The sequence below is a fragment of the Lepidochelys kempii genome, chromosome 3, assembly GCF_965140285.1.
Source record: "Lepidochelys kempii isolate rLepKem1 chromosome 3, rLepKem1.hap1, whole genome shotgun sequence".
Lineage (NCBI taxonomy): Eukaryota > Metazoa > Chordata > Testudines > Cheloniidae > Lepidochelys > Lepidochelys kempii.
In genome coordinates this window covers 76844185-76858404 of record NC_136382.1, presented here as the reverse complement: position 1 = coordinate 76858404, position 14220 = coordinate 76844185, and positions in this window count along the sequence as shown.

Sequence of the window (14220 nt, the reverse complement as noted above, 5' to 3'; positions counted from 1 at the left end):
TCTCAGTAAGTTTGTTTTTCATCATCTGAAATTGTGGAATGAAAGTAATCCAAATCCTTTTGAGGCTCATTATTTTCTAACATTTCATGTTGATTTTTGTTAGGCCAGAAATGTTTCAAATAAATTCAAGTCTACATCTTTGCTTGGTTGAAACAAAAGTCTTAAATTGACTTATAATGTTTGGACCTCACATTGCAGACTAAAATTAAACACAAGTAGGCATAAGTCCTTGCTGGTTGGTTTTAGACTTGTCAGTAACAGAGGATGTGATTTATTGGAATTCATGGACTTGACTAAAAATATATTCTTATTTCCGTCAGTTTATTGTATTATAGCTATGTCACAGTTTCTGGGTTAACTGGTCTTCCTTGAGGGCACCCACTTAAGGCTTTAGTCTTCCCAGCTGTCATAAATATAAAGGGAAGGGTAACCACCTTTCTGTATACAGTGCTGTAAAATCCCTCCTGGCCAGAGGCAACATCCTGTTACCTGTAAAGGGTTAAGAAGCTCAGCTAACCTGGCTGGCACCTGACCCAAAGGACCAATAAGGGAACAAGATACTTTCAAATCTTGCAGGGGAGGGGAAGCTTTTGTTGTGCTCTTTGTTTACGTGGTTGTTCTCTCTTGGGACTGAGAGAGGCCAGACAGAAATCCATCTTCTCCAACACTCCTAATCCAAGTCTCCAATATTGCAACCAGCACAGGTAAGCCAGGCAAGGCGGATTAGTTTATCTTTTGTTTTATGTGAATTTTCCCTGTGTTAAGAGGGAGGCTTATTCCTGTTTTTTGTAATTTCAAGGTTTTGCCCAGAGGGGGATCCTCTGTGTTTTGAATCTGAATACCCTGTAAAGTATTTTCCATCCTGATTTTACAGAGATGATTTTTACCTTTCTTTTTTTTTTAAATAAAATCCTTCTCTTAAGAACCTGACTGATTTTTCCATTGTTCCAAGATCCAGGGGTTTGGGTCTTTGATGATTTTGTAACCAATTGGTTAGGATATTATTCTCAAGCCTCCCAGGAAAGAGGGTGTGTAAGGCTTGGGGGGATATTTTGGGGGAAGATGTCTCCAAGTGGTCTCTTTCCGTGTTCTTCGTTTAAAACGCTTGGTGGTGGCAGCATACTGTTCACGGACAAGGCAAAGTTTGTTCCTTGGAGAAGTTTTTAACCTAAGCTGGTAAGAATAAGCTTAGGGGTCTTTCATGCATGTCTCCACATCTGTACCCTAGAGTTCAGAGTGGGGAAGGAACCCTGACACCAGCTATCACTTCTCTGGGGCAGAGGACTGCAGCTGTCTCTCTTCAGAGCAGGGATTTAGACTTACAGTCCCTCTGCACCTTGCTGCAATTTCCCAGCAGATCTGACTGGGGGCCAGCACCTGTGGTTAACTCTTTCTCCAGGGGCGATAACAGCGTACACCAGTATAACTGGGTGGCTTGCCCCTTAATGGCTGTAGGGCCTGGGACTAGCCAACTCTGATTACTAAAGGAGGCAGACCTGTGTGAGAGTAGCTGATTCTCCATAAAGAGAAGAAAGTGGGAGTAGGGGGATGCTCAGAAAACATAAGCCTGAAAAGCTGTAGCTGGCTTGAAGAAGCAGTTGCAGCTGCAAGGAGCAAGAGTGGTTCTTGCAGAGACATTGAACCATGCCCTGGTTCGGGGAAAGAGGGCAGGAACCCTCTCCCACCCCAATTACAGGGAGAGAGAGAAAGACACTGAACTGGTGTTGGGGACTGGAGGACCAATGTGTATTTGAGGATTGAATAAAGTGGACCCTGGGTAGGGAAATGTTTTAATTTCCTTTGAACTGTGTTGAGTTTGGACTGTAAACACCGAAGAAGTGGAAAACAGAGGCAGGGGGCTATAGAGTGACCTCTGGCCATGAAGGAGTGCTTGGCAGAGCAGCCAACCCTGCTATAATCAGTAACCAACCAGTCTTCACAAAGCAAACTGCAGTTTTTCTTAGGGAGAAAGCATTACGGAGAAAATAAAAAATAAGAGAACCTACACACATTCTGAAAGCTTACCAGAGGTCACCCCTATCTCCAACATAGGACTCCTGTAGGTTTCAGTCTTTCAAACAGCACAGCTGGGTTTTCCTCCTTCGGTACAAGTTCATGTCAGTTTTTAGCTCAGGAACAAGACCCCAGCTGGACAGGTCAGCTGTTTCTTTATACAGTTTGGGCCTTTGATCTCCCATTTCTGGGAACAGGTTAATGGCCCTCTCCTCAGGGCACAGGTTCAAAAGGTTGGGTTTTTGTATAATTGGCTTTGTGGAATTTGCATTAACCACTGTTCAGGAAACCCACTGAACATTTAATGTCCCAAAAGTCCACATCTTTCTGACACAGTTCAGTAGAGTCTTTTGAACTCCTTACATTTCTTGAGTCTAACATCTATCACAGGCTACTATCAGTTTAATAGTTCATTCTTTGGTGTTTAATCAATCGGGCGATCAAGATAATTGAAGGTTTTAAACCATGATCACAGATAGCCTTGTGCATTTTTTTTTTACTTTTATAGTGATCTGTGCTCAGCATTCAACATACAGTAGGGCCTTATTTCTGTTCTATCTTCTTATCACACAGCGATCATCATCTATAGGCCTGGAGTGACTCAAAACTAAGCAATTGGTGCTGCAGTGCATTACTGAACTAGCACTTCCCTTTGGGCCTATGAGTTCAGGAACCTATTTAAGTCACAAAGGAGGTGATGTTTTTAATCCCAAACTAACCCATCATTTTCCATTATAAACTACCACAACATTTGACTGGATGGGCAAATTCTGACTTGGGAAAATTTAAAACAGAAATAAGTGTGCTACCAGACCAAGAATGGGATACATTTTTAGAGTTGAGGGAAGTTTGCCTACATCATGTGTGGAGCTTGTCACTTTATTTTCATGAGATGGTGGAACACATGAGATGGAGGAAACTAGCCCCTCAAAGGAAGCAATTGCTTCCATTAGTATGGTTCTAAGACTCGTGTGGGAAGTCATAATAGGGGCATTATGGGGCATATTTGGGAATGGGCCTGAGACCCATGTTTGTACAGATCCAGGGACTGTAGTACCCCACCAGCGTCTGCCACTATTCCATCCTATAGGGACAGCAGCCCCACACACCCTGGTCCTTGCTTGGGTAGGTGGATACTGTAACAGATTGGAGGAAAGACTGTCTCAAACTGTGAACTCCATTTTGTGTTCTGAATGTCATTTTGTATTGTAACCCCCATGTTGGATTAAGTCATCCAGGTTGCGTTGAAAAAAAATCTAAATATTGACAAGGTCCATTTATTCTAGACGGTGCATTGCACGTGCTTGGTTGTGGGACACTCAGGAGTGGACTAATGATGAGGTTAATCAAGCTCCATAACCTTGAACCTCCCCTGTGGGATCAATGGGTTTTTTACCAGAGGGCCATTGATTTTGAATAACTCTCTTCATAGAAGCTGATGAGGAGAGATGGAAGGAAGAGCCAGACCCTGGAATATCCACAGCTGAAGCACCTGGGCAAAAGAGGGACAGGGATTGTTTTAAAAGGTGGCTGTTTCTCTGAGCAAAAGCCCAGTCCACCACCCAAACCAGCAGACCAGACTAAAGAGAAAGACCTCAGGCTCACAAATGGGTTAGATCAGACTGGGGAGGGTGGGATGCAGTTAGAATTTTGTTGTTTTTAAAAAAATCTCTGGCTCTCTAGTGCTTTCAAAAGTAAAAATGACAGTGGTTAATAAATTCTTTTACTAAGCCTGTGTTCTTTGCTTTTCTACCAGGTTGTCCCTGAATGGTTTGACTTGAAACCTGAGCTCCCACAGACTGGTGGGCTCTGGGAAAATGTGTAAGCAAGTAGGGGCTCAGGAGCGCTGAGGCACTGGTTTTGGGGTCTGAGGCAGCTGGATACTGGGGTCCCACTGCCAACGAAGGGTATCAGAATTCGGGTCTGTACCTGGGAGTCTGAGGGGGACAGAATTAGGAACAGTGATTCTCCCATCCCAAGATGCATAAAAGCATGTGGACCCAGGATTTGGGTCCTATGATGGAGCAGAGAAACCCCACATCATCAGAAAAGGTTTTAAAGACAGCCTATGGGCCCACTTAGCCTAGCCCCACTATACCTGCAGCCAATGCCAGGCCTGCAGGGCAAAGAAAAGGACAGAACCTGGCTCAGTTCATGGCTCACTGATGAAGAAGCAGGATGTAGCTCTGCCCCTCTGAATGAGGGGAGAATTATTACAAGGCTGGCAGCTGGGATAGCCACAGTGGGAAAAGCACTGCATCCTTGACTGGAAACAACTGTTGAGGAGACTGGGGAACACCCAGTAGTGAACAGACTCCACTATTTCCTTGAAGGACCTTGTGGGGCCAAGCCCTTCCAGCTTCACCCCGTTCCCCTGTGCCAAAGAGGTGAAGGTTATAGAAGCAGCCAATGAACACAGAGGATAAAGACTTCCTTCTGCCCCCTCCCCCATTGTGAGATACCTGTGGCTGCAACAGAATGCTGGAAAAGTCCACAAAGTGGCACTAGTCTAGGCAAGCTATTTACAGGTCCATTTACTACAGATTAGTGACCACCCAAAAGGAAGAGGGGGCCAGGTTGTAACTGATTCAACCTCCCTAATATACTTCTCACTACTCATTTACAGCCCAAATGCTCAGGTTTCACATGAAGGAATTAATTTCACAAAAAAGTGATCCAGTTTTTCAATATAGCCTATGATTCCTGTTCCACAGAGGATTTGTTGTATGGGTCTGTTATGTGTGGAACCAGGAAGATCTGAAATGCTGACTAAACCAGAGTTTCAAAAATTAATATCTTGCTGGTGGGCGGGGGGATAATCTGGCCAAAAGATATCCAGAGAAGCACATCTTTGTCAATGGTTTACCGTCTTTTTACCCCTTTGAGGTGACATACAGAGAGCCATTTTTAACTAACTTTACCAACAGGTGGTAAGAACTTTTCCACAAATTAATTCCTATGTTATTAGAAGCATCATACAAATATTCAAGATTCCTGCTTTTCACATCAGAACATGGTTCTTCCTCAGGGGAATGATGGCTTTGTGGTTAAGGCACCAGACCTGGTCATCAGAAGACCTATGTTCTATTGCCAGATTTATCATAGACTTCTTGTGACCATGGGCAAATCATGTAACCTCTTTGGGTGAAATCCTGGCCCCACCGACTTCACTGGAGACAGAATTTCACTTTTTGTGTCTCAATTTCCCTAATTATAGAATGGAGTTAAATAATACTACCCTACAACATAGGATGTTGCAAGGCTAAATTCATTAACGTATGTGAAGTGCTCAGATACTCGGTGATGAGAGTGATCACCTGGATCACCTGGATTGATCGGTCTTCAGCTGTTAAGACTGTGCCGATCACAACACGTCCACCATTCTTCTCGCACTCTTGCCTTTCTTCTCCACGTTCATCTAAAACGTTTAACAATGTCATCTTCCCATCTTCCCATCTTCTTGGAGGCCGACCAGGCGGTCTTTTCTGTTCTCGTGGGTACCACTCAGCAATGATTGCGGTCCACCTATTGTCCGCGAGCTGTGCTGTGTGGCCCACCCATTGCACCTTGTTATGCCTGCTTCCCACGATAATATCTTTCATACTTCTGCGTTCTCTGGTCATTTCATTTGGGATGCGATCCAGAAGGGAAATTCCCAACATAGCTCGTTCCATTGCCCTTTCAGCTATCAACAGCCGCTGTTTTTCTCTCTTCATCAGTGCCCACGTTTCACTGCTATACAGCATGGCTGGCAGCACTGCTGAATTGAACATATTTGTATGTGTGGTCTTGTCAATTTTTCCTTTGAGGACATCCTTGATGGAATTAAATACACACCATCCTGCCCGAATCCATCAAGCTGGAAGGAGTCAAATACCATCTTGCTGCACAAGAAGGGCGATCGAGAAAATCTTAAGAACTACGCCCTATGTGCCTGCTCTCTCACATCTACAAGCTTTTTACAAAAGTGATAATGAACCGACTCTCGCAGAGTCCCGATGAACAGCAGCCGAGACAGCAGGCAGGGTTTCAAAGAAATTTCCACACGATCAACCATATATTTACCCTTAGCCAGCTCCTAGAAAGAGAGAGGGAATACAAACTCCTGCTGTGCATTGCTTTCATCAACTATGAAAAGGCCTTCGATAGTGTCGAGTTTAAGGCAATATTAAAGGCGCTCGCAGAGCAGGGCATTAACATGCAGCACATCAGTTTGTTGAAGGAAACAAATACTGGATGTACATTACTCTCCTCGAAACTCCCCTCTGCATCCCAATCGAGAAAGGCATAACGCAAGGAGATACAATTTCACCGAAAGTATTCACCGCCTGCCTCAAAATGGTTATGAACAAGATCAATTGGAGGAGTGGTGTCAACATAAACAGAGAATGATTATCCCATCTCAGATTTGCAGACGACATCATACTAATTGCTGAAAGCACCAACCAACTGCAGAGCATGCTACGAAGACTCGACAAGAAAGGTAGTCAGGTCGGCCTGAAAATGAACAGCTGCAAAATGAAATACATGAGATCAGACGTCTTACGAAAAGACAGAATAACTGTAACAGGAGAAGAAATTGAAGAAGTGGAACAGTACATATATTTGGGCCAAGAAGTCAATATGTGCCAAGAACGGAGAACTCTTGCGAAGGATGAGAATAGTAAAAACCCTATAAATAAATTATCACCATCACCAAAGGTTAATTACCCACCCTTTTCTTGTCAATAATAGTGCGACTATAGTAGTAATAACCTGAGCTGAACAAACGATATATTTTGAAAAGCTTGTGCTATTAAATTTGCCCTTTTGGGATTTGTGAAGCTTCTACAAAAACAGAGCTCTTTTTGCATTTATTGGATATCGCATGTGAAATTTGCTTAACAATTTGGGTTAAAGAGCCATTTTTTGTTAAAAAAAAAATTCACACCAGTAATTCTTGAAAAACATGGCGCTTGTACTGTCCTTTCTCCTTATTCTAAGCCCTTACCACACTGATGCAGGGGACGTGTAATGATACACATGTAACTTTGATGAATGCCAACTGAGACATGGAAAGCAGTCTTAATTTGCCATTTCAGTTTTCCAGGGCTATTGTTCTGGGTTCCTCTTTCTCCACAGACTTGTTGCTCTTTGTGCACTCTGGAATACCAACCACCCAGAGATTATTTTGTCTTTCATGATTCGGAAGATCCTCCATTTTGTAACTTCACCAGCTAACCTCTTTTTGTTGGTCATACAGCTGTAGAGGAAGAAAGATGACAGTGCCTCCATGGAAAAGAATTTCTGCTTCATTGAACCATTGTGTTCCTTATGTTTTGCAAGTCCCTAATGAAGTTCTCTGCTGTGCCTGAAATTCCATTTATCCTGGAGGTAAGGGCTTAACTGCTTTGTCTGCGATAGTTTGGGCCCACTCCTCTGACAGGGTGAAGCCTTGGTTGCTGTCTCCATGTCTCAATTCCCTTCTTTAGCATGGTGGCTTGTAATCTTATTAGTTTTCTCAATAGTTTGGTCCAACAATCTTCTAGGGACTTTCCCTGAGGCCCCTGAATCAAATTTAGCCCTAGTCAGTTATATTAAAAATCACTGAAAACCATGGCCTTTATTCATAGCTGGTAGAGAGATAAAATTCAGCTCCCTACCAATTTGATGCAAAATATACATACACAGTCTTCTTTGTAGTCTTGTGGACTTTTGGGGGGAGAAAAAAAATCATAGACAATAAAATGCTGGTTTAGACTAATATTTTCAAAGAATAGTTGCTGAATTTCACTGGGAGGTGTGAATGCTCAGCACCTCTCAGAATCAAACCACATGTCTAAATATGGACTTAGGTGCCTACATTTAGGATTCCACATTTAAAAACAGATTTTTTTCATATGCACTTTTATACAGTGCACTCTCAATCTGGGAGTTAAACATGCAGTCTGATAAAGCTAGCCCTCAGGTTGCTATATTTTTGTATTACTATTACATGTACTTTTCCTGCACTTTAAACTCTGTGGTATACAAGAGTTAATGCACGCTTGAAGTCTGTAAAATTCAACTTAAGATATGTATGTATATATCCTGATATTTTTACGATAAACATTTACCCACAATTAATACACATTGATATCTGAGATGTCAGTTATTTTCTGTATTTATAACAGTGACTACTGTATGCAACTGTGCTGGAAGTATATTCCCATTCATTCAATACTGACAGTTGAGAGATGTATTTTAATGGTTTCATATAGTATCTTTCAGGCTGTTTGGAATTTTAAAAGCATGCTTAGAAATATGCAATAGATCTGTATATTAATAACATGAGTTCCATCATAATTTTGTATAATCAAATACATGCTACTAGTGTGTTCTTCCATTTTAAATCTTAGACGCTGGAACCCCTGAAAATGCTAATACAACCTTTGGCAACATATTGTCAAATATGCTATACCTTAGAATGACTGCAAAATGACTAAGCAGCTCTATGTATATTTCTCCTTGTTAAATACAAAGAAAGAAAAAAAAACCTGGCAGTTAAACATAATATTGTCCATCATATGAAATACATTATCTAAATATATGCATGCTCAATATAGAGTACAGTAAATAATTCCTTGACCCTGAATTGGTGTACATTTACACTTCAAAACTGTGAAGAATAAATCTGACAGAACTATTTGATCTCTGCATGAAAATGGACTTCAAAGCCCAAAGTGTATTTCTGTTCATTTTACAGCTACAGATATCTAGCAGAAAGTGATTATACCTCTGATTGCCTATGCCTATTGTTGTAGCAGTTTCATCTAAAGCTTTTTTAGAATTTAATCATTGTCTTTTGTTGACCAGCGCAATGGTACAGAGGGCTTTGCAGTACATGTGTAAGTGGCCAGTGTAATTGAAAAACAGACCAAATCTACTGGATTTTTGTAATGCAGTAAACTATGAATAGAAGAATAAAATGTCCTCAATGGCTGGATGTGTATTGTTACTTTGAAGCTTCTCCCGGCTACCACCACCAGATCAGAGTAGAAGCTAACACCCACTACTTTAAATAATTATTGGATTAGTTTTTCTCATTATTTCTCATTCATTTTCCTTTGAGCACCACCCCACTTGATGTTCTAATTAGTTCTCTGAAAAACCTTTTGCAGAATAAATGGTTCTGGCTTTGTACTATCAGAGATATGAAAACTATATTTGTTTGACAGGGAAACAATTTGGTCTTCGTAACCAGGGACAGAATATTGATTTGAATATTAGTCAAAGATAAAGTAAGTGACATTTCCTGAGCAAATTTTTCTATTAATTAAACTGGAACCAGAGAAGAGATTTGTACTTTTATCCTTTTCATATTTTACATATTATGTTTTATGGCTCTGGATACAGACTTTCCCAAGATCGTGTTCTAAGTGGCTGGTTGGGCCTTTTGGATGATGTCATAGCCATGCATCAGCTGCCAAATGTGCAGCAATGGGACTTCGTCACCAAAACCGAGGGGAAAAGGCCTGTGCCTGGGGTGTAGGTTGCGCAGTTTAAGGAACGTAGAGTGGGATGTGGGGGGGTTTTCCCTATCTTCACCATATTTCCCTCCCACCACTGCGTAATCTCTCTGCTATTTTAAATGTTACAGGCAATGGCTAAGGCCATAAGTTGCCCCATTCCAAACCTGATTTTCCCCCTTATTTCTGCCCTCGCCCTCTCCTCTTTCCCACCTCCCCCCCACCCCCCAATGTGTACATCTTCAGAAACTGGGAGGTTTAAGACTGCTCCCAGTTCAGGTCTCTGACTGCACCAAGTCATGCCAACTTTTCCAACTGATCGTTCCACAGGGGTGCGTGGTTTTCTCAACCTCCCATGGAACAGAGGGAAGCCTTGGGCATGCACATGCCCCAAATCTAACAGGGATATCCATCCTGTGTTGCCATGCATCTTCTGACATCCTCACCATCAGTCCAGTTCCTTCAGAGCCTGCCAGTGCCCATAAACAAGCCACCACCAACCCCTGCAAAGAGTTAATTCAGCAGAGGACAAACCTGTATGTTCTAGGAACTAATTTACATCAAATCTCAACAAGGTTAACAGGAGATAATGCCCCTAAGAATGGCTGTTCCCTCTCCCCAAATGAGTCCACCCATAGAGAGGCTTACACGATGTTGGGAGAAAATGCCATGAAGACATGGCTTTTGGCTCCCCTCCACCCATGGATGTGAGGGGGACATTTGGCTTCTACATGTCAAACATGTTCCACCACCTGTGTGAAATGTGACTGAATATGCCAGTCTCTTTTTCAAGGATTTCAACTGCTAAGGGGGCAGCAAGGCTCATGTTGAAGACAGAAAGGTGAAAGGGTTCTGAGTCCATGGAACCTAAAAAGGGGTGGAGAAAAGAAAATTGAACAAAGCCTGGAGAAAATGGTCTTCTCAATTGTATTACATCAGTTTTACTCCCCTATTTTGAGTCACACTGGCATAAAACTGGACTTAGCCCCAAAGTGTTTATGTCAGTTCCCTTGTTCTTTTTTCTGATCCTTCTACTGGAAATTACTTTTCATTGTGGAAAGAATTCATGTTTTACTCATTTTCTTTGTCTATATTCTAACAAATAAAAAACTAACATAAACTTAAGTCCTTTGCACTAGATTTTTTTATGATTCATTGAATAGTATGAAGCCAATATTAGTATTCACATCACATTCAATTATGTCCCTAGCATGTGTCCTCATTTGCTTTTCCATGTGTTGGTTCATCACACAATGCTAATTAGGTCACTTCAAATGGCTCATAATTGACAATGGCACTTTTGCAGGTTTATATTTTCACACACAAAATCTGAAAATAAATTAATGACCAGCAATTTTGACAATTACGGTCAATTAAATTTGTCAACATAACATTTGACATAAATAATCTATATTTAATATTGAAACCTTGAGATTAAGAATATATTTTTAACAAGCATGCCCAAAGTTACTGGGCTTTTTATTTTAAAATAATTAATGAAAAAAATCTAATATTGCTTCAAAGCTATATAAACTTTTATAGCTTTTATAGCTTCTTCCCCCCACCCCTTAAAATTAACATTTTCAGTTCTCACTGCCATATGGTATCACTAGCAAACAGCATTCAGGATCACTTTATATGCCCACTTTTAATAAAAGGTACTGTACAGAGCAAGAGAAAGTATTTTTCTAAATCTAACAACATATCCAACAACATGCAAATAACAAAGATGTTACTGAAGTAAGCACCTGGTGTTGCCACTGCAAAAGATAATTTTGTCTTTAAAGTAATTACTGTGCCACTTTGCACACTGTAGTGAAGTTACAGAGAGCTATACAGTTAAATGCATTACTTGTATAAATACTTTGTCAAATACATTAGCTAGTGTTGCAAAGATCCCTGCAACATGAGGTAGCAAAGGTGGCTTTTTCTCATTTTTAGCTCCAGTGTATCTTGCTGTAGACAAACCAGGTTACACCTTGGCAAATTATTATTAATTTTATTGGTAGTCTTGTACTATGTAACTCCTACACCAAAATCACATTGTTTGCTTGCAGTGCTGTGAAATGACTCCTATCAATAGCATTAGTCACAGCAAAACACACATACTTTATGTTCACAACAAATAAAATACTAGAGTTAAATGTCATGGTGACATCAGAAATGTAAACTGGAATTTTATACATTACACATAGTTTGTTATGCTGTTATACAAGTATCAAATACACTGTGAAAGATTCCCTCCCCGAAGTCTTGACATGACATCCTGTACCAAAAACAGGTACAAGGATTGGCAGCTGGACCTGGAATCAAAATGGAGAAAAAATTAACAGTATTTTAGTATTGAAAAGCAAAACAGACTGAAAATCTTTTTATTTTTACTACAACTTGCTTGACCACATTTTGCCCAAGGGTATGCATAGGTCAAATATTTACATTAATGCAATTCAGACAGGCATTTTGAAATTAAGGCCCCCACACTTTGCAACACCCTGGGAGACTTGTGTGTTTTGTAGTCATTTGGAAGTCATTAGTCGAGCTAAATGGTCATGAAAAGTATTGATGGGACATGATAGTAAAATGGACATGAGAAATGCTTATTACCTAGGAAATATTAACTAGGTGTTTAATCTCTATGGTGATAGAGCTACATAAAAAAATTGTAAAATTAGAAGGCTTGACAGATTTAGATATAGCTAGAATTACATTACCAAAATGAAATGCAAGGTGAGGTTGATGGTTTGCAACATTTGAGAAAGGGCCTTCATTAGATTTTTCGGGTATGCCCATGCATGAGAATAACATGTTCACATTGATTTTGATCTCAAATGGTTAAACCAGTGCAAAAATGAAGTGTGTTGTATATCAATGCATTATGTTTGCTACTTTAATTGTACAGTTTAATTCACTATTTCCATAGCCTACACGCTTCAAGAGGAGGGAATCAAATTTAATTGGGAATAGCACATTAGAGTAAAAAGAGGTACAAATGCTGTATGCTTATATTTGTATTTCTGAAAATATACACTAGTGATCTGTGAAATATGTTACAATGAATAGATGAGCAAAATGTAATATTCTAATACTGAATACAAATGCTTTTTATCTTTTTTTCCCTTTAACAATTGGTCTGGCTAGAAGATTCATCACCCACAGGAGCACCAGTATTCCTTAGGTACAAAAATTAAATCAGTAATTTTAAAAAAGAAATGATGGGGGTCAGATAGGAAAGAGAGATGGGAAGGAAGAGAGAGAAGCGATAACTGGCAGACTTCAAAAGGTTTTGGAGATTCAGCCCAGATAAGCATCCAAGTGCGAGGTTTTCAAAATAGCTGCCATGTAGGCACCTAAATGAAGTGACCAATATTCTGGGTGCTGAACTCTTTTTTGAAAATCTGGTTATATGAAGTAACCAAATGTGAGCTGAGAGTTTCTGATAATCTCACCCTAACAATAGGTGCTGAACATGTCTGAAAATCTGACCTCAAAGGTTATCTGAGCTTATACTTCTTTGGTCTGCAAATTGGGCTAGGCCTTCATGAGAACAGGCTTTCTGATGAGTCTTTCCTTATTTTTAGCAACTTTTGAAATATTGAAAGAAAATTCTGAGGGCTATTTCAGGAGATCTTGGTTTTTCCCTCTCCCAATTTCCGCATGTGTAAACCCATAAAATCTAAACTAATCTAAACTAAAAAGTACCAGAGGTGCGTGACATTTTTTTTTCTCTTTTTCTTAAATAAACCAAACTTTTACCAAAAATTAGAAAAGGCTGGTTTTGATAATGGCAATTTGGTACAAAGCAGCATACGTTTATTTTTCATATTGGAAAAGGAAGCAGTCAGGAAGTGGGATCGGGGCACAGCTGCCAATTTTCATTGAGTAAATAAGCACCTTGACTTTCACAATAAGCCAAAAATAAAGGTAATCCCTTTTCAAAACAAGGCAAAACAAGCCAATCCATAAGAACGCCAACATTCTATGTGACTAGATCCCCACAGCGTGCAGTCTGGGGCTGTGGTGGGCCTGCTGTGCACCCCGACTCTCTCCCCACCTTGACCCTGCTTGCTGGGAGCTGATAAAAAAAAAAGAAGCAACAAGCTACAAGCCAAACAAGCTACAAGCCAAAAACTAGCCAACAAGCAACTCACAAGCAAATTAAGCCAAAAACAGGCCCAATTTCTGTGTTTTTCTGCCGGTTTGGCATGTCTGGTCAGGGGTAGTGTGTACAAGGGATGTGATGCAGGTTGTTCACTAATTAGAGGTCTCTGCAGGTTTTATCAGGACAGGACATTAGTCTGTGGATGACTCATGCCATGGTTTCTCTCCTAAGAGAAGATGGTGATGACAACATGATTTCAGTTTGAGGGAAAAGCAGCACAAGCATAAGGATTGAAGAAAAAGAGTATAGGGAGGAAGAGAAGGATAAATAACACAGAGGGATTCTTTGAACACTAAATGTGTATTCAATAATGGAGAGACAAGGTAGGTGTGGTAATATCTTTGTCAAGGTTCCTCCCCCACTCTGAACTCTAGGGTACAGATGTGGGGACCTGCATGAAAAACCTCCTAAGCTTATCTTTACCAGCTTAGGTCAAAACTTCCCCAAGGTACAAAATATTCCACCCGTTGTCCTTGGACTGGCCGCTACCACCACCAAACTAATACTGGTTACTGGGGAAGAGCTGTTTGGACGCGTCCTTCCCCCCAAAATACTTCCCAA